Raw genomic sequence first — 22,546 nt, 5'->3', positions numbered from 1 at the left:
GATGTAGAGACTCGTTTAATTTGGGTGATGATCTTGGAAATTAGAATTTTATCAAAATCGGTATATGATAACTTTGTGATGAATTATGTTGGTAATTGGGATATATGATTATGGTAGGTTATTTGATGTTGATTACTGATTGATTTTGATATTTGGGGATAGCTAAAATTAAGGGGAAACTCTGTCAAAATTTCTCTAAGTGTCTAAGATAAATCTAACGCTCGATCTAGGTGGTTTAAGGCATTTTAGGCATGATTTGGATGTGAAAGTTGATATGATGTTTTATGGGTATTTTTAAATGATAGTTCAATGTCTTACTGCCATCATTATGATGAAAAATCCATGCCATTGTCAGGGTAAGCACATCAACACCTAAGACACCACTTGTTACATGGTGAAATATATTTTGGACAGAAGGTAAGTAAAGTACTCAACTGCAACACAAGGATTATATGTTATGTGAAAGTATGCATTATATGAATATTTTGTGAGTAAGTGGTATTAACATACATTGACACTTCATCATAAATTTGTAGGCATGGCATAATAGTGATATGGTGAATTATTGTATGATATAAGACCATGCATGATATTATGATGATTAATTATATGATGCCTTAGCAAGTTTTATGCAACATAAAAGCAAGTTGTAATAAGAAGTTTAAGTTCAGTGCCACTGTTTTGAAAAGGCAAATGAAAGTGTTAATAAGTGTAAATGGAGGCTTATAGTGGCAGCCCAATAATTTGGGCTAGGTTTTAGTGAACCAATTATATTGTTTGCCATGTTTCCATTTTTATTTCTCCTCCATATGAGTTATTTTTATATGTATTGACACCACAGTGTGTGGCCGCCTTAACTCTTGAGCCCGACGAGGCAACGATGGAATAAGGTTTTTAATGTGCCCTACTGTGGTGATGGCTAGCTGGAGGAGAACCCATGGAATTTTATATTATATGTGTAACAAGCCCTGCAGGCATTGACCAATTCAAACAGTGTGCACAATATTAAGGGGCCCAAAAATTTAAAAAGAAGTTGTGTATGTCCTTTGACATTGAGTAATCATTAGCATTGCATGCATTACTTTGCTAACTGAGCTTTAGGCTCACAGTTGTCTTGTGTTGCAGGTAGAGAAAGAAATGAGTGAATGACATAAGGAGAACTGAAGCATGGTCCTGACCCTGATTTGTACATATGAACACATCGACCTTTTGTGGGTTATTTCAGTTTACCAATGTGATATTTGTAATAAAGTGTGAAGTTATGTTTTGAAAAAAAATTGGGTTATTTAATACTTATGTATAATATGTTTGAGACACATTTTATGTTTAATGTAAATAATGTGAAATAAGTTTTCAAAAAAAAAAATGTCCAGACTTCCGCAGTAATAAATTATGATATAGTTTTAAAACGTAACACCTCAGATATGATTTTAACTAAAATAAGTGATGGTGTTACAATCACATGAATATTTATAGTCTTATTCATTAATAGGGGCCTGAGCCCTAATCACAACCAAGGTGCAGTGTTATTACCTGGAGTCCCGAGTAGATACCGTATGGCGATCCCGAGCGCGATCCTTACTCCCGAGCCCTAACGGTATAACCCAAAAATTCCGAAAATCCAATTCTAATTTTGAGTATCAAGCTTGATTCCGAGCTTCATAAGGGTTTGCTAGTAACTAACCACCATCAACACCACCCTAACTCCTTGAGCTGTAAAAATTTGAATCCCTTAACTAGTGAAGACTCCCACAACTCCCAATCTCCTCGAATCTTCTGAATCTCCCTAGAAATCTCCTTCAATTTCAAGCCAAAACTTGGCTTAGAGGTGGTGTCCTTGGAAGAGCCTTGAAGATGACCAAAGGATAACCAAAGAAATGCCTTGAACGTGAATGAGAGGCTTCTGCCTAGCTTGGCTTTAGCTAATGGTCAAAAGACCATTATACCCCTCCTTCCAATAAGCTTCTTAATTAACCCCCAAGGGCATTATTGTCATTTGCCACATTTCCCACTAAACCTCAAATAACACTTTAAACTCCCAACTAACCCTGACATACCCAAATAATCACCAAATAACTTCCCATTACTCGATAAACCCCGACAACGTACTAGATTACTAAAATACCCCTAGGCTCACCCCGAGCCGGGTATTTGACCTTGTTGTGACTTTTCCGCCAACTCGCTCACTAGGATCGTCTCGTGCCGAATATCGCAAATATATCAACATAATAATGTGGTCTCAATCACATAACACACATAATTACAATTATATCATTAACTGGTCAAAATTACAAAAATGCCTTATTAACGAAAACAGGTCCACATGCATATTTAATACACATAAACATGCATAAGTATTCATATCACAATATAATTCATAAATGTCGCATAATCACACATATATTCAATTGAATTCACATATTAATCCATTTATGCCCTCCTGACACACTAATCGAGGCACTAAGCCTTATTAGGGAATTTGGGACGTTACAAGCTCTGAGCTCAATGTGATTGAACAGATTGATGAGCTTTGAGCTCAATGTGATTGAACAGATTGATGAACTTTGAGCTCAATGTGATTGAACAGATTGATGAGCTCTGAGCTCAATGTGATTGAACAGATTGATGAACTTTGAGCTCAATGTGATTGAATAGATTGATAAACTCTGAGCTCAACATGATTGAACAGATTGATGACTCCGAGCTCATTGTGATTGAATAGACCAATGAGCATCTGAGCTCATAAGATGAAAAAGAGAAAAGGAGAGGAAGGAAGTTAGTAAAAGGAAGACATGTGGACCAATCCTGATAAGCTTTTCTAACTTTCCTCTTAGTTTACTTTTTCTATACATAGTAGAAGAGGAACCAAATTTTGGGACCTTGGACTTTAGTTCAATTAAAATTTGAATAGATTAAGGATTGAGTGAGAGAGCATTGTGCTGATTTAAACATCAGAGTGTCTTTTGTAGGTACACCCCATTTGTTCTCTCTACTCATTCTAATGAAGAACACATTTATGTCGTTGGCCATGCCAACAAAATGTGTACGATTCAGGTGGTCTTCATCAACAATGAACTAAACTTGGAATCCACAATTAAATCAAATTAAAAAAAAAGATTTGGGGGGAATATTTTGACCCAAACAAGTACTATAAAATCGGTTTGGGGCATTATATATAAGCACCCTATTAATTGAAAAAAATTAATTTTTAAAATCATTTTGAACACTTTTTCTCAATAGTTTTTTCTGACATTCTTTAATTTTTTTTGTTAATTTCAATAATTTTATTTTATCTTCGCCGGTGTATATTCATTACCATTACGGCGTAAACCCCGAATCAGAAAGTTTTTATAATTTTTTTTTAAATGATGTATAATTTTTAGGAAAAAACTTATAGTTTAACAAGTTTTTATATATTTTTTGTTTTAATTTTTATTTTATTTAAATATTTATTATATATTATTTACATGTATTTTTAAAAAATAGAAAAATATGAGCATAAGTTGAAAAAATTTATATTATATATTATTTTTAATAAAAATGAGGCGTCTTAGTCAAATTTTGGGGTACAAATATAATACTCCAATCGAATTTAGTTTAACTATTTTTAATATGACTATAATGCCCTCAGATTTGATTGAATATTAAATTTTAAAGGGTTTATACATTTTTGTACTATGTGCCCTAAACTCAATTTTGATAAAAAAAAAATTGAACTAAAATCACAAATAATTCACCAAACTAACAACTCAAAACAAAAACATAACAATTATATTTAATTTTTTGTTCATCAAAATTGAAAGCTGACTTGAGTTGTTCAAAAGCTAAGTAAACATACTCAACTAGTATATTAACTCAGTAAACATATAATTCAGATACCAAAATGAAAATCTCTCTTGAAAATATAGCATCCCCTTCTAAATGGTTGTTTCATTTGTTTAGTTTTAGATTATATAAGGTTTTTTTTATTTTTTAAATTTGATTATGTGATATTTAGTTATCATTTTTTAAAAATTAAAGGACTTGGATTATAAAAAAAAATTATAATTAAAGAACTTGGATTAATTATATTCAAATTCTAAACAAATCAAACTCTTGTATATATATATATATTTATCGAAATGTTACATAAAAGAAAACTGTTGACATGTTGATCAAAGAGAGAGAAGATACCTCTAGAGTTGCTACCCTACACAAGACGAATATACCTTAATGTGTCTATTGGAACTATATTACAAAACACAAAGTTTAAAAGTAATTTATCAAAACACATAGTAGACAGGTAATGAGACAAAACACATGGTAAAAAATGTATAAACTCAATTTTATATTATATTGCATTATTATTAATTGGTGTTATACCCAAAAGATAGGAGAATGCATCCTAGGAGGCTAAGGAGAGTGGTCCTAGGAGACCCCAAGGAGGATGTGGTCCTAGGAGACCCCAAGAGAGTGATCCTAGGAGAACTCAAGAAAGTGGTCTTAGGAGACCCCAAGGAGGATGTGGTCCTAGGAGACCCCAAGGGTGTGTTTGAGGTAAGCCTCCCAAGGTTTCCTAAGTGTTGGCTTGAACGTGTCCAAGGGAAGTAGCTAAGGAGGAGGAGTCCCATGCAAGCCAAGAATGGAGACTTAGATTTTGCCAAGGAGAGCCTACACAATGTCCGATCGGACATAGTTGGGAGATGCTAAAGGGGAGTGCCTCAGGCTTGTCCAAGGTGAGATGTCAAGGAGGATGCCTTGGACCACCTTGGTCCAAGGAGAAGGCAAGAGGAGGATGCCTCGGACCACCTTGGTCCGAGGAGAAGGCCACAAGGTTGATAACTCTACAAAATAGAGTTATTTTACCACTTTTTATGTGCTAATTGTTGCTTAATTCTTGAGTTTTTAATTGATTTATTAAGTTTTTTTAAGTAATTTTGAATTTATTAGGTTTATTTTAATTTTATACATTTTTGTGTATTTTTATTGTTATATTATTGTAAAATGTTATGGCTTAATTATTTAAAATTAATATTGTTAAGTTAGGAGTAAAAATATGCAATTTTGAGCTTAAATGTTTAAGTAAATTAAATTTTAATTAATATTTTCATTGAACTTTTATTGTATATTTAATTATTGAAAATATTTAGTTTTAATTTAATTTATGTTTGTTTTATAGGGAATTTTTTTTTGTATGAAAAACAAGAAGAATGGTGAAAAAATGGCATTTTTGTAAAAGGAAAGCAAGGAAGTGGCATTTTTCAAAGGCCCAAAAGCCACTCCCTACCACCTGCCCAGGCCCAACACATCAAGCATAGACTCCACTCCACCAGCCTTCACAAGTTCATCAATCTGACTCCCACGCCTGGCACATCTCCAAGCAATAACTCCCAAGACCATCAACAAAGTAGTCAAAGGCCCATGGTTCTTTCCTCAGCATATATCACCATACCCCCTGAAGCAAGCATATATCCATCACGCCGAAACCACCTCCAGCCTTCAGCATCCTTCAGCCATTTCAGCAAGCAGTCCATGCCCAAGGCTGCCCATTTCAGCCATCCAGCCCCAACGTGGGCCAGCCTAGGCCCAAATGCCACATTGCCGCCTGGCCCAAGTCAACCTTGCCAAACAGCCACAAAAAGACCAAAATGCCAAAAATTATATTTTTATTCCCAATATTTTTCACCCAAATATCAATTCACTCTTCCCTATTTTTCTTACCTAAATAAACATTCCTAATTTATTTTTTTTACCCTAGCTTTTCACTAATCTTTTACCCAACCAAACATTTCATCTTTCCAATACTCTTACACTTACTCTATTTATCCTACCACTTCCCAACACAATTAAATTAATCAATTTATTTATTTTAATTTGATTAATTTAATCTCCATATTTTGCCTATAAATAGAGTCTTGTAAGACCATTTGGGGGGCTCTTCTTCTTCATCTTTTCATCATCTTCTACACATATTTTTCTCTCTTCTTTTCACTATTTTCTCTCTACCATTTTCATCTTTTGAAGAGCATGTCAAGTATGTTATTTTGTAATTTTTATCTAGTTATGAGCTTCTAATCTTTTTCAAAGGTTATTAAGATGATGATGAAGCAAAATGTAACTAGATAGTATTTTTTATTGTATGTTGATTTCCCATTTGTGTAACATTGTTTATGGATTTTTCTATCAATGATATGCATTTTTCATCTATTATTGAGTGTTAAAGCATATTACACTTAGTTCTTCATTATGCAAAAAAATATGATATTCTTTGATTAAATGTTTTTCATTAAATTGTTTACATCTAATTCTTAGAGCATAAGTATCATATTTTGCCTAAACATAATCTCTTTGATTTTTTGTAGTTTCATTAGGTTGTAACACAACTAATACTTAGAAATTATATCTTATAAAAGTGAAGAAAAATCCTACCTTTTTGAAAGAGTAACTTGTGCTTGAATAGAAAATATATTTTGAAAAAAATATATAGTATGATTTATTTCAACTATATTAAAACTTGGGAATCAATATACTTATAAATACTATTGAACTTGCATTTTGTGGATTCTAAAATCTTAATAATCTTATTTTATATATCTCATTTGAAAACAATTTTTCTATTTAATCTTAAATCTTTTTATTACTTGTGTTTTATTTTTCTAAAACAAAATCTCATCAAATATTTGGAACTAGGTTAGAATATTCTTGCTTTGTTTGAAATAGTTTCTTTTGATGTTAGTCAACTCCCATGGGTTCGACCTCGTACTTACATGAACATTATATTCCGAAATGATTCGTGCACTTGCGAGTTTAATTATTAAAACACACCCTCTTTGGGACTCAACAAAGGTCCGAAGGGACCTTGAATGGAGGAGGTATGCTCAAAGTTGTCCGAGGTGAGAAACAAGAGAATTGCCTCGGACCTACCCAAGGTGAGGAGCCAAGTTTGCATGACCTTTGGTCCGAGGAGAGCCATGCATATACCACCTTTGGTCCAAGGAAAGCTTGAAGGAGTAATCAACATGCATGTGAGACTACGTCAAAGTCCCCAGAACGACTCTAGCAAGAATTGGTCTAGGCACCCGGGAATCTCTCACTCCTCACTCAAATTGAGGAATCAGTTGTATTTTAAACATTTATTGTAATATAAATATAAGATGAATAATAAAATATCCCTATCGAAAGGGGATATCAGTTGAGGATCCCAGGCCTATAAATAGAGAGCTTATGGGATTAGAGAGGGGTTTTGGCTGCTTCTTCTTTCTAGAGAGAGAAAATTGGGTCTGTGTATTCTAGAGAGAGAAAGTGCTGATATTTGAGAGAACTCTTGTATTTTTACAATCTGTACTGAAGAAACTCAGTTGGCTCAGTCCATCTGATCTTGAGTATAGGTCTATAAATCACAACTCTAAGTGGATTAGGCTATTACCGACAATTGGGGCTGAACCACTATAAAAATCATGTGTGTTATTTACTTTTCTTGTTTATACCGTCTGTTGTCGTTTACATTCTCTTGAAGGCTTGTCGTATTTGACGTTCTCACGTCGTTGGCTAAAAACGCAGTCAACAATTGGATAAATACTATTTTGGACCATATGTTATATAAAAGTTACCGATCAGATCCTCTGTTTTGTTAAATAAAAATTTAGACCCAGTGTTTTGTAAAATGAAACAAAATAATACCCTGAACCTGATTTTGATCAAACTTTTTTTGAATATGATCAAAATACCCTTTGATTATATAAATTAATTCATTGTTTATCAGTTAATTAAATAAATAAAATTAAAACAATATAATAATTAAATGAGTAAATACCATTTTGGACCTTGTGTTTTGCAAAAAGTTACCGATCGAACCTTGTGTTTTGTTAAATGATAATTTGGACCCTGCATTTTGCAAAATGGAACAAAAGAGTACCCTCGACCATATTTTGGTCAAACTTTTTTTAAATATGACCAAAATATCATCATATTTTATTAATTAATGAATTAAATAAATAATGAAAAATATATTTTAAAATAAAAATAAATTAAATTAATTTTAAATAAAATTTAATTTAAAAAAAATACAAATCTAAACTAAAACCTAGAACTATACCTGTACGCCCTGGTTTTCCCACGGGCTGATTAGCAGGACGAGCCTCGGACTAATCATGGTTAGTCCGTAAATTTCCCCAGGCCGGAGCTCCTGTTTTCGAGGTCGTACTCTATTATCTCGAGGTATCCTCAAGGACTCGCCAAGGTTGCCCAAGACTGGGGGAAGGAGTCTGAAGGCTGGAGGTCGGGTCAGGGGAGCAGCTCGTGGTACGAGCTTCTCATGGATCTCTGACCCTTTGTAAAGTCAACACACGCAAGATAAACGTGCCTATATCTGACATCACGTGTCCGATATCTCCCTGACTTCTCGGACACGCAGCAGGAACGTGCGTATTCAGACACCCACGGCTGGGTTGGGCCGTGCGGCCCATTATCTCCTTATCTATCGATTTGACCATACTTATGTGTAAGGTTTAGGAATTAATCATGAATGTCACCGAGTTGATATGAAAAATAAGAAGATCACGGGATGACCTCCTTACCAACTTCCAGGTGCCTTCTCCTATAAATATGGAGACCCTGGGAGTTGATAGGGGTTGGAAAAAATAGTATCTGGAGAGATATATACTTTGTAACCAAATACCCAGAATAGATCAATAATATTGACTAGTGGAGTAGAAGGATTTTAACCTTTGAACCACTTAAAAACGTGTCTTGAGTCACTTAGTTCATCCTCTAAGATTTCCTATCTGAGACGGTTCTACTTTCAGCACTAATCCCTTTCTCTCCTTCTCTTAATTACCTGTTGGCGAAGAACCGCGTCAACAGTTTGGTGCTTTCATTGAGAGCAAGTTCAATTAGTGCTGCCACAAACATCCAACTATGGTGACCACTCGATCCAGGCATGGCAACGAAACAGAGCAGCAGGATGGGCAGGAGGCCCACCATATTGCCATCCCTGATGAACAAATTCCTGAAGTCCAACAGAGGCCAGGAAAGCAGCCGGCGGGCCAAGACGACACTGGTAGCTCAGCGCCCCGGCCACCTAATCCGAACCCGTGTTATTATACTGCGGTGGAGATGGAAAATGCTCAACTGAGGAGCCAGTTAGCAGCAGCCGGTCGACAAATCCAGGATATTCTGGCCCGACTACCCCCTCTCACAACCAACGTTAACGTTGGAGAGAGGCAAGGTGAGGCTCCTAAGTCTCACCGGGGTAATCGGCCCAGGCATAGCCGTTCGGATAGACTTCCTGCAGCCAACTCCACCCCTTCATCGCACCATCAAGAGGCAAACTTCAGGGAAATGCCTGGGACCAGACAACAGCAATACAGCCGTTCGGTCAGGACGTCAACTCCTAGTTCTCAACCTTCCTCGAGAACGCCCAGGAGAGCTCGAGGAAATTCCCGAAAGAGATCCGGGGAGGGCCAGCGACGTCAGCCCGTCCCAGAAGACCGTCCTGCGCCTCGTCCAGCTCGCCCAGAGCGGGACCAGCAAGCTGGCAGGGCCGAAAGGCCCTCACCAAATTTGATCCGTCCAGACAGAACTAGGATCGCCTCCCTAGTCAGGCATCCTCCTTCTCCAATCAGATATCCGTCCCCTCAGCCCGTCCGAGACGTCTCGGCTTACGGGAGTAGTAGGAGGGACCCGCCATCAGCCGGACCTTCCTGGCGTAGCAGGGTGCCGGGAGAAGGATCAGGTCGCCACCGCCAAAGACGCACTCCAAGCCTATCCAGCAGGAGTCAGTGGACCGGCAGCCGCTGGAGTGATCTCTCCGAAGGAGACCTGAGTCAGCGACTGAGTTCAGCGGATCAAGCTAGAGATGGTAGCCCGGCCCGCTCGGCGGGAGTCCGATCCGAAGTACGTAACGGAGGGAATGTCCCAAATAACCTATCTCAAGATAGGAGGGGCGACAACCCACCTAATATGTACAATGGGTCCGGAGCTGTTGAACAGCCCCGGAATAACCCAGGATCTCAGGACCAAACCCTCGAGCGCCTAACTCAGATGGAGGAACTGATGAGGAAGCTCCTATCAGAAAAAGAAAAAGACGAATATGATTCGGGCGACGAAATGGAACTCTTCGCCCCCAACATAGCAGCGACGGCATACCCATCTGGTTTCCGTATGCCTCACTTGTCAAAGTTCAACGGGGACGGGGACCCGTCGGACCATTTAGGGATGTTCAACACCCTAATAATGGCCCATAACATTGGCCCGGAGCTGCGTTGCTTGATCTTTCCTTCCACACTGACTGGACCTGCCAGGCAGTGGTTCAAGCAGAGTAAAAGGCAGTCAATCAACTCCTGGAAGACTTTCTCAGCTGACTTCAAAAGGGCGTTCCGCGCCTCCCAGGCCGCCCGAGTCCAAGCCGATTCCCTAGCTAACGTGAGACAGCAGCCCGGTGAGACGCTGAAAGCCTACTTGAGCAGATTCGCGAATGTCGCTGCTCGAGCGAGGGACGCAGATGATAGCTCCAAGCTCATGGCCATGAGAACCGGAATCCTGGTCGGGGGAGACCTGTGGAAAGATATTCAGAGGAAGGGGGTCAGCTCGGTTAACGAATTCCTTAACAGGGCCCAAGAGTGGATAAACTTAGAAGAAGCTGAAGCTTCAGCCGCGGGGACCAGCCAGGTTCCCGAGAAGCCCGCTGGAACGGGGACAGAGATCGTGGTGGCGATCCCCGAGGTCGCGCAGAACAACCAGCCCGGTGGTGGCAAAAGAAAGGGAAATGGTGAAAACAGCCAGCACGGTCAAAAGAAGAATAAGTCTGTGGATAAATTCAAGCCCGTGTTCACAACATATACCGAGCTCACCCAGTCCAGTGAAAGTATCTTCCTGGCCAACGCTGCTCGGGTCCCCTGGAAGAGGCCGGAGCCATTGAAACACCACAAGGGAAAGAGAGATACTTCAAAATTCTGCCGTTTCCATAACGACGTCGGCCACAATACCGACGATTGCAGGCATCTAAAAGATGAGATAGAGACTCTCATCCGAGCAGGCCCCTTGGCGCAATATTCACGAAACAGGGTCCCAGCGGGTCGACCCGCTCCAGAAGTCCCAGCCAGTCAGCCCGGGCCTCGGGTAGATCAGGACGTCCCTCCTCCCGTGGTCGAGGGAGAGATATCCACCATCTTTGGAGGACCGCACATGGCTGGCACGAGCAGAGGCGCCCAGAAGAGGTATGTGAATGAATTAAAGGCCCACAACGGAGCGGAGTTCGTCCCGGAGCAGCGTCATTCAAAACAGCAGCGGTTAGAGAAGCAACCGATTACTTTTACGGAGGAAGACGCAGGCCATGTCCAATTCCCCCATAATGATCCCTTGGTCGTAGCAGTCCAGCTCGCCAACCGGAAAGTGAGGAGAGTGTTGGTGGACAAAGGAAGCTCGGTGAACCTCCTATTCCGATCCACCTTAGAAAAGATGGGTCTAACCGTCGCCGAGCTAAAGGCGACCTCCATGATGCTATATGGTTTTTCGGGAGAAGGATCGGCAATGATAGGGACGATCGAGCTGGTGATCACCTTAGGAGAAGAGTCTCGGACAGTCTCCAAGCTACTTGAGTTCGTGGTCATTGACTGCTCCGCTGCCTACAACGCCATTTTGGGCCGACCTACGCTCATAGCTTTCGAGGCCATCACTTCCATTCGACACCTCGCCATGAAGTTCCCTACTTCAACAGGAATCTGCACCATCAAGGGCGATCAGCTCGCTGCCAGGGAATGCTACAACATTTCCATGAAGGGAAAGTCTAAACCCGGGCAGCTGGCAATGGCCATTCAGAGCGAGGAGGAATCTCAGGGACCCTTGGCGGCTCCTGAGATTGAAAAACCTCAGAATCCCGAAGAGGAAAAGATCACCTTGAGTGAGGACATTGACCCCCGAGTAGGCGAGGACAGATCCGAGCTCCAGGCTATTGAGGAGCTCGAGGAGGTGAACATTGATAAACAAAATCCATCACGGACGGTTAAGCTTGGGAAGAACCTCTGCGACAAGAGAAAGGCAGAGCTGATTATGTTTCTGAAGAATAGCTTGGACGTATTCGCATGGTCTCACGAGGACATGGTGGGGATCAGCCCGAGTGTCATCATGCACACGCTCCATCTGGATAAAAGCGTTCCTGCCAAGTCTCAAAAGCAAAGGCGTTTAGGAACAACCCGAGCTGAAGCCCTAGAAGAAGAAGTGGCCCGGCTCAAAAAGTGTGGTTTTATCCGCGAAGCCAAATTTCTAATCTGGGTCGCCAACCCTGTGCTAGTTCCAAAGCCAAACGGGAAATGGCGGACCTGCATTGACTTCTCCGACCTGAATAAAGCCTGCCCCAAGGATTGCTTTCCATTGCCAAGGATCGATCAGCTGGTGGATGCTACGGCGGGGCACGAGCTCATGTCATTCATGGATGCGTACTCAGGCTACAATCAGATCGCGATGAATCCGGCAGACCAGGAACATACCAGCTTCATGACCCCAACGAATGTCTATTGCTATAAGGTCATGCCGTTTGGCCTGAAGAATGCCGGAGCTACCTACCAGAGGCTAGTAAACAGAATGTTCGCGGACCAGATCGGAAAGAACATGGAGGTGTATGTTGATGACATGCTCGTCAAGTCAAAGACTGCCGACAACCATGTTTCCGACCTGGAAGAATGTTTTAAAATACTACAGGAATACGGCATGAGGCTCAATCCTCAGAAATGCACGTTCGGTGTCGCATCGGGGAAATTCCTAGGGTTCATAGTCAATACCCGAGGAATCGAGGCGAACCCCGACAAAATCAGGTCACTGCTCGAGCTTCTTTCCCCCAGGTCGTGGAAAGATGTCCAAGGCCTCACAGGAAGAGTGGCAGCACTCAACCGGTTCATTTCCAAGTCAACCGACAAGTGTTTGCCCTTCTACAACCTGCTCCGGGGAAACAAGAAGTTTGAGTGGACAGTAGGGTGCGAAAGCGCATTCCTCGATCTGAAGGTGCATCTGGCTGAACCGCCCGTGCTGTCCAAGCCCAGGGCAGGAGAGCCTCTTTTCCTCTACATGGCCGTCACTAAGGATGCAACTAGCGCCGTGCTAGTATGAGAAGAGGACCAAGTTCAAAAGCCAGTCTACTACATCAGCAAGAGACTCCTCGGAGCAGAGTCACGGTACCCACTGATGGAAAAATTGGCGTTTTGCCTAATCACAGCCTCGCGAAAGCTCAGACCGTATTTCCAGTCCCACTCGGTACACGTCATGACCGATCAGCCTCTAAGGCAGGTTTTGCAAAAGCCTGAAGCATCGGGACGTTTGTTAAAGTGGGCGATCGAACTCAGTCAGTTCGAGATTTTCTATACTCCACGAACTGCCATAAAAAGTCAGGCATTGGCTGACTTCGTGGCAGAGTGTACGGGATTCCAGGAGGATCCATCAGAAGGCCTACTTCAAGACACCTCGCCACATTCGTCGTGGAAGATCTTCGTTGATGGTTCATCTAACGAGAACGGCTCCGGGGCCGGAATCATTCTAATATCCCCCGAGGGACATAGATTCCACTCGGCGCTAAGGTTCGGGTTCAAGGCGTCTAACAACGAGGCAGAGTACGAAGCTTTGTTAGCTGGGCTGAGGGTAGCTAAGGAGTTAAAGGCGAGCTCCGTCCAGTGCTTCAGTGACTCCCAGCTCGTGGTAAACCAGGTGCTGGGCGAATATCAAGCGCGGGGGCCCAAGATGGCCACCTATCTGGCAAAGGTAAAAACTGAGCTGTCCGCATTTGAGCGAGGATCGATCGAGCAGATACCTCAGGAACAGAACGCCAACGCAGATGCTCTCGCCAAACTTGCCACCTCGGGAGAGACAGAAACCCTGGGGTTGGTGCCAATAGAATTCTTGAAAAAACCAAGTATAGAAGGAGATTGGGCAGAGGTCGAGATGATTGATGCTAGGCCGACCTGGATGACTCCCGTCATTGAGTATCTCACCGAGGGCAAGTTGCCCGAAGAGCGTAACGATGCACGGCGAGTCTTGTATCAAGCTCCGAGGTACACACTGGTCGATGGTGTGTTGTACCGACGTGGACATTCCCTACCTCTCCTCTGGTGCGTTCATCCAGGTGAGGCACAGGCCATCCTGCAGGAAATTCACGAAGGATTCTACGGAGACCATGCTGGGGGGCAAAGCCTGGCCTTAAAGGTTCTCAGGCAAGGTTATTACTGGCCAACTCTGTCCAAAGACTCGATTTCATATGTGAAAAAGTGCGACAAGTGCCAGCGATTCGCTGTGGTTGCCCGAGCTCCTCCAATCGAACTGAAAATGATCTCAGCCCCTTGGCCATTCGCCGTTTGGGGGATAGATTTAGTAGGCGCCCTACCTACCGGAAAGGGCGGGGTCCGTTACGCCGTGGTAGCCATCGACTACTTTACTAAGTGGGCCGAGGCAGAGCCGTTGGCAACAATAACATCGAAGAAGGTACTCAACTTTGTGGTTAAAAGCATCATCTGTCGGTTCGCCCTGCCGAAGAAAATTGTCTCCGACAACGGCACTCAGTTCGACAGCGACCTATTCACCGAGTTTTGTGAAAGGCACGGAATTGTGAAAAGCTTCTCCTCTATGGCCTATCCTCAAGCAAACGGCCAGGTCGAGGCTGTCAACAAAACTCTAAAGGTGAACCTCAAGAAGAGGCTAGATGAGGCAAAGGGGGTCTGGCCAGAACAGCTCCCCCAGGTCCTTTGGGCATACCGGACCTCGCATCGGACTCCTACGGGTCACACTCCTTTCTCCCTAACCTTTGGGAGTGAAGCAGTCCTCCCCGTGGAAGTTAAAGTTCTGTCGCATAGAATCCAGTCCTACGACCAAGATAGGAACCACGAGCTCCTATGCCATTCCCTAGACCTTATCGATGAAAGGCAAGAGGATTCGCAACTCCAGCTCGCCCATTACCAGCAAAAGATCACTCGCTACTTCAACACTAAAGTCAAAAAACGTACCTTTAGCGTTGGCGATTTGGTCCTAAGGAGAGTTTTCCTGGCCGGGAAAGATCCCAAAGATGGAGTCTTGGGACCGAGCTGGGAAGGACCATACCAGGTCATTGAAGTCATCAAGGAAGGAACTTATAAGTTAGCTCGACTTGATGGAGGGGCTGTCCCGCGGACTTGGAACGCCATCCACTTGAAGAAATATTATCAATGATCCACTTGTAAGGCCTGGAAGGCCACTTTTTATCTATTAATAAAAATCAAGTTTTTCCTTTTATTTGCAAGTGTAATCTTAAACTAACCACGAAAGACCCTTTCCCAGTTACTTGGGGGCATATGGTACCTGGATATAACCAGGTCTCCTTAACGATTTAGATGTTGATTCTTATCTATGGATCGTTGCTCTTCTTAAAGAGCTCGAGATATGGATAAGGGTTAACGCCAACTAAGTCATATCCTGGTTTTAACCGGGTCGTAAAATTTAGAAGTTAACTTAAATTTATTGATCGTGGTTCTTCTTAAAGAACTCGAGATATGGATAAAAGTTGACGCGAACTAAGTTTTCAAAATAAGCTCCTGGTTTTAACCGGGTCATAAAACTTAGAAGTTAACTTAAATTTATGGATCGTGGTTCTTCTTAAAGGGCTCGGGATATGAATAACGGTTAACACGAACTAAGTTTATCAAAAAACAAAATATGTGTATTGTAGCCAAAAACATGAAATATATAAGTTAAAATTGCAAGGCAAATTGTCTCGAGGAAAAAATACCTCGTGCTAAGGATTACATAAAATACTTCAAAATAAAGAGAAGAAAAAGCGCCCTAAGCCCCGTCAGTCGGCCCATTGGAGGTCGCAGTCTCATCCTGCTCCGCCGCACCAGAGGCTTCCCCAGTCTCCGAGGGCGGCACCTCTTTGTCAAAGCGGGCTTGGAACTTCACCAACAAGCGCGCCCAGAGACTCGACGGCATGAAAGAGAAGTCAGCCTCCGGATTGTGGGCCCAGCAACGATAGAACAGTTCTTGCATGGACTGTTCCGAGGTGGCCCGTTCGGCTTCAAGGGCGGCCTGGGCCTCGGTCTTCGCTGCCTCGAGGTCTGTTCGCGAGGTGGCAAGAGATGTCTCAAGCTCTTGGACCTTCGAGCGGGTCCTCTCTAACTCGGCCTTCGAGGTCGCCAGCGCATCTTTCACCGCCTGAGCCTCCTGAAGAGCGGCCTGGTGTCCAGCCCTCATCTCCTCGAGCTGAGCTCTGGTCCTAGTGATGCCTCGGTGTACGGCAGCGATGCCCTGCGAGAAATGGAAGATAAATTGGCTAAGTGGAAGAATAAGGCGGTGTGTGAGAATTAAAGCTTTAAAAGAATGGGGCAGCTTACCGTTAGGGTCATGTCCATCGATGACTCTATTACGAGGACCGGGCTCAGTGTCTCAATAGCCCGAAACTCCTTCTCTTTGAACTTGTAGAAATGGTTGACGGCGTAGCTCGCCGACTCATACACCGTCCCCCGGAAGGCTTCTGGGATCTTCTCCAGATCCTGGGGGTCGACCGTGATGCGTACGCCGGGGGCCACTGCAGCCGGAGTCCCGACCTCCATTCCCACGTCCTGGGTGGCTGATGGAGATCGCTGGGGCGGCGGGGGCATGTGTCCTGCTCCGGCAACAGGAAGAATTGCCCCCCCGACCTGGGATGATGGGGTTTTTTCCTTCTCCTTTGCCGGAGATTTGGTGGAGCCCCCAGCCGTGCTCTTGGACCCTCGGAGCCTTTTCAATCTTGGCCCTGCTGGGGGATTCCCCCCGAAGTCTATGCCCCGCAGGCTATCCTCGGGCTGAGACATCTCTTCTACAAAAACAAAAAACATGGTTATTACAAGTTAGCAATCGGGGAGAAATAAAAGCAAAAGGTTAAAGGCAAAAAGTATACGAATACTAAGGGAGCCCTACCCCCCGAGCTAGAAGAACCTAAGACGATTATTTCCCGAACAGGCGCAAGTTCTGGGTCCGGTTTTGACTCGGGGCTAGACTCTTCTACATACTGCCTAAGCCCCGGAGCATAGATGCCCCTCTGGAGTGATGGCCACGTGCGTAAGTTGGTCCCATACTCCTAAAAAATGATCGACCTAAAAGCTAGGGTGTTATCTACTACTACGGTACCCCTAGGCCGGCTCTCTTGGTGATCCAGCACGAGCCGGTCAACACAATGGAGCAGGAGTGTGTTCAGGTCCGGGTCCCTTCGGTGACGATGGATGATCTGCCTAGGATTGAACCTAACTAGCCGAGGGTCCGCAGTGGCCCTATCTACATTCTTAAGCAAGAAAGGGTTACCTTGGCCGGAAGGACCCGCGGCTGCTCCGGATTGGATCCTCTCCTCGTCCATCCCCTGGGCGACCTCCAAAGTCCTCTTCCTATTCCTCACGAGTGGAACTTCAGCCGTCTTGTCCTCCTCGTCTTCCTCTGCCGCGACCTCCTCAACGATGATAGGTCTGTTGTCGCGGGCTGGGGGCGGCCCCCGGGGCCTCTTCAGGTTCAGAGTCTGATTTGGGAAAATCAGTTTGCAGAACACCATCGTCTCGTCCGTCACGAGCACGCGATAGTCCTTTTCACTGGGGGGCAAGCCCACCAGTGTTTCATATTGACCCCCGAGGGTCACAGATTTTTCGGTCCTCGCGTAGATGGCTGCAAGATTGGTTGGAATCAGAGTGGAATACGGGAGGAGATAGAATAAAATAACACTTAAAAGGCGAGCTAAGATCAGGGTTCACTTACGAGGATGGTTGAAGTAATGGTGCTCGCAGTTCCGGAACCCAGTTGACATGAAGAACTGGTCCTTGAAGTCATTTGGATGGCTCGGCAGCTCGATGACCGCCGCCGTATTATGAAAACGGGTTAAATAGTAGAACCCGTCGCCTCGCCCCCGCTGGTCCGGGCTGGCTTTTAGGCAAAAGAAGTATAAAATATCCGCAGGAGTGGGGACCTCCCACTCCTGCTTCTTGAATAAGTACCTCAACCCTGCCAGCAGACGGTAGGAGTTGGGGGGGAGCTGAAATGGGGCCAACCCCACATAATTCAGGAAATCAACGAAGTACTGATCCAGGGGAAGGAAGGCCCCTGCCTTGAACTGTTCACCGCTCCAGGCCGCGAACGATTCGTCGAGCGGCGTGCAGCTCCGCTCGCCCTCCGCAGCAGGTCGGGCAATGACAGAGGCTTTCCCCAGTGGGATGTTGTGGGTGAGGAAGAGTTTGTTGATCTTCGCCTGGTCGGTTATCTTTGAGACGATTCTCTCTGCCTCAAAGAATGCGTCGGTGGCCACCTCGACCTGTTTCTCCACGGCCGGCCCAAAGTGGGGGATCGGCGAGCTGGACATCACCGCCTTTCTTTTTTCCTGCTGGGAGGCCGAGCTTCCAACGTTCTTCTTAGGGAGGTTCTTTTTTGGAGCCATCTGGTCGCCTAATGAACACAAGAAAACATTTTAGAAAAGGTGACCCAAGCAGGAGGAAGAATAATTATTATTTGCACGAGCTGAGGTAAGCCCAGCTCGTGGGAGGTGGAACCACGCGGTTCAGTGAACACGCGCGTATACTCCCAACAGATCCCAGATTACTCGGAATTCGCGTGTCAGGGGGTTCAGAGTAAAATTTTCCTTGGGAGGAAAGTTTCAGTAGGCAGGAATTGCAAAACCGCCCATGAGGCGTGTTCCCTAAGCTACCCGGTTTTGCACTCAAAATTCCCAAAACTCCTACCCAGAAATTGTTCCAGAAAAAGCATCCTAAAACCCATGCTCTAAGGCGATTTCCTACAACAAGTATGTCCTAACCTAAAAAGGGCTGTCACCCTCCATATCCACGCAACCCAGAAAACCCTTGCATGCGGCTACAGTAAATTTTTTTACCTAAGCTACAGTAGCATGTTTTCAAGGTGAACAGGGGTCAGGAAACTTACAGTGTATGGCTGGAAGGTTGACGAGAGTGCTGCGTTGGTAGGAGCTTCGTCGGTGAAATAGCTTCCAAAGCTTCGGAGAAACTCGTGCGCCTAAGCTTCTTGAACAATGAAAATGGCAGCAACTAAGTCGAGGGTTTCGTTCTTCTGAAAGTTAGAGAGGGAAGAAGGAAAGAGATTTGGGAAATTTTGAATGAAGGGGTGGGCCGTGCGTAGGGTGGCCACCCCCTTTATATATACATGAAGAATCACGTGTAGAAGGCTCTTGGATGACCCTAGTGAGGGATCCGAGGCCTTCCACTCGAAATACGAAACGACAGCTGAGCATAGACTAGGCCATTAAATGCGGTTCTCGTAAAACGTACCGTCATCACCCACGACGTTCCACGTATCAGACGCCTGCATAAAAAGTGGAATGTGAAGGGTTGTGGGGAAGTCTAAAAGCCCCTACTGTGGTCTTCTATATATGACGTCATATACCACGAGCAGGAGCTTGGGGGGCAGATGTACGCCCTGGTTTTCCCACGGGCTGATTAGCAGGACGAGCCTCGGACTAATCATGGTTAGTCCGTAAATTTCCCCAGGCTGGAGCTCCTATTTTCAAGGTCATACTCTATTAGCTCAAGGTATCCTCAAGGACTTGCCAAGGTTGCCCAAGACTGGGGGAAGGAGTCTGAAGGCCGAAGGTCGGGTCAGGGGAGCAGCTCGTGGTACGAGCTTCTCATGGATCTCTGACCCTTTGTAAAGTCAACACATGCAAGATAAACGTGCCTATATCTGACATCACGTGTCCGATATCTCCCTGACTTCTCGGACACGCAGCAGGAACGTGCGTATTCAGACACCCACGGCTGGGTTGGGCCGTGCGGCCCATTATCTCCTTATCTATCGATTTGACCATACTTATGTATAAGGTTTAGGAATTAATCATGAATGTCACAGAGTTGATATGACAAATAAGAAGGTCACGGGATGACCTCCTTACCAACTTCCAGGTGCCTTCTCCTATAAATATGGAGACCCTGGGAGTTGATAGGGGTTGGAAAAAATAGTCTCTGGAGATATATATACTTTGTAACCAAATACCCAGAATAGATCAATAATATTGACTAGTGGAGTAGAAGGATTTTAACCTTTGAACCACTTAAAAACGTGTCTTGAGTCACTTAGTTCATCCTCTAAGATTTCCTATCTGAGACGGTTCTACTTTCAGCACTAATCCCTTTCTCTCATTCTCTTAATTACCTGTTGGTGAAGAACCGCGTCAACAATACCCAATAAAAAATCGAAACAGTCGAATTTTTTCCTTTTCCTTTTTTTCTTCTTTCTAGTATGGTGACCATGAGATCTGTAACTAATCCAACATAATAAAATAAATGTGGGTAGAAGACCGTGACTTGTACCTAATACGTGTTCTTCAACCTTTGAAATCCAAATTCAATTGTTCTTGAGTTCATGACTCTAATCATTTTTCAAATAAAATTCAAAACAAAAAATTGTTGGTCATTATAAATCAAGATTCAACCAAAAACTAGATCCAAAAACCAAACATCATATCAGATCCAAAATCCAAACACTAAATTAGTTTTTTTTAACGATCTAGTAACACTCATCTCATAACACAAATATGGGTTACTTTATACAATACTAAAATCTTTCAACAATATTGAACTAATCAAGAACAAACTCAGATATGGTTTTAGATTCACAAACCCATATTTTTGTTTTGTTTTGTTTTCTTAAAAAAACAACAAGAAACTCAGATATGGCTGTCGGTATCTTCTTCCTCGACCCCGTCCCGTCGACCTTTTCTTCTCCACAACCTAGCTGTAAATACCTAGATCTCATCACCCAATCGATTTCTACACCACCAGTGAGCTCGCGAGAGATCACACTGCAGGGAAGGAGCTTTGTCGTCATCTAAATATCTTGTCGTGGTCTTGGCTTGAAGTGCTTCGTGTTGAGAAAACTTATACAAGATCTTTATTTATTTTCATGTAGATCTAATATTAAACAAATTAATATGAGATAACCTATAACATGTTTCTAAAATTGAATTCAAAGAGAAACAAAGATAAGAATACTTACAGTATACACAGCGGAATGAAAGATTCATTCCTTCAGTTTCTCTAACTTCTTGTATCCTTTTTGTCGCAGAATATTATCAAGAAACTGAACCATTCTTCTAATTTCTTCACAGTCTTCCAATGCATCCTTAGAATCACCTAGACTAGTGTGGGCAATTCTCAACACATGAGATAGATACAGAGAGAATAAGAGAAAATAATAAAGAGGCTTAGAAAATGACTTGTGTTTAGAGAGAATCTAAAACCTATCAGAAAATCTGACTTGTGACTTGTCAAACTTATCATAACTTATCTTTTGACTTCTTTCTAAGCACTCCTTTTATAGACTCAATTAGGCCATTTAATTTAATTAAAAAATCAATAAAATAGTAGCCAATTTGAAGCCCTAGGTCGAAATTATTATGGACTATAGGCCTGTGAAATTGCTCATTTGATTATAAGCCCATTGGACTTAAAATCAAGGCTTATATTATTTTATATTGATTTAATTAATTAAATAATTATTTAAATCCTTTATCAAATTAATTATTTATAATTTGAACCTTGATTTAAATTTATTTATTAATTTAGATACCAATTTATCTTAATTAATAAATCTGCCATAATTTCTCTTTTCTTCTCAAAATTACACAACTCTGTGAAACTATCCAAAATTGACCTGGTCAACTTTGATAATTCTAATTGATGATTAAATCAATTAATTGAGACTATCTAGATGATTTTATCCAAGGTATAATGGGGACCATGGGCCTATGAAATCAAGCTCCAATAAGTTATCATAAATCTAACAAATAAATTTACTAACTTATTAATTCCTCGTGACTCCACTATAGACTTGGAATTGCACTCTTGAATTCATAGAACGTTCTATAACAAATATAGATACACTATTAATTATCCATTGTTACAACCATAATTGTCACTCAATCCTCTATAGACGGTCTACAATGAGATAGGACTAAAATACCGTTTTACCCCTCATTGTATTTTATCCTTAAAACACTTAGTTCCTTGTACATGATATTTCAGCAAACTAATTTAATTACTGAAATGAGATCTCTATCATTTAACACCTTGAACCAAACTAAAAGGAAACCATCGTTTCACTTATTCATCAGAAGCTATAGATGTTCATATCTATGATTAACACTCCCACTCAATTATACTACCGGGTTCCCAAGATGTAAGTATGGGCTAGTCCGTAGGGTAAGCTGATAACGAACAAGTCAAATAACTCAAATAATACAATCAGTTAGAATATTAACCACTCAGAATTGAGATTGAATTGACCTATGGTCAACTATATGATATGACTAGAGTAGATAATAACGGTGTGTTTACTTATCTTATCAACTGTCAATATCGGTCCGGTCCGATGTAACAAATACATCCGATCTTATCTACTTTGCTAATGTTCTGGAAAGAACATAACACTGTGATGTGTAAGCAGATCATATCGTAGATTGGCAAGTCAGTGTAAATCCTGTGCACTGACTAATCTTAGGACTAACTTATTTTGAACATATAATCATATTTATATTCCACTGTGATTACGTCACTATAAATAAGATTAGCTATATGCT

The 22,546-nt window shown here is 42.6% G+C and overlaps 1 long non-coding RNA gene across 1 annotated transcript; it reads left to right on the top strand.

The window, feature by feature from the left end:
- Positions 1 to 358: 358 nt before the first annotated feature.
- LOC133821248 (uncharacterized) lies at positions 359 to 1,277 on the top strand. The gene is made up of 2 exons (XR_009887408.1): positions 359 to 417; positions 1,126 to 1,277. It is a non-coding gene; the product is annotated as an uncharacterized LOC133821248 (long non-coding RNA).
- Positions 1,278 to 22,546: the final 21,269 nt, after the last annotated feature.

Source organism: Humulus lupulus, chromosome 3, assembly GCF_963169125.1.
Source record: "Humulus lupulus chromosome 3, drHumLupu1.1, whole genome shotgun sequence".
NCBI lineage: Eukaryota > Viridiplantae > Streptophyta > Magnoliopsida > Rosales > Cannabaceae > Humulus > Humulus lupulus.
The sequence above is the reverse complement of the archived record's forward strand: the minus strand, read 5'-3'. Positions and strand labels throughout refer to the sequence as shown.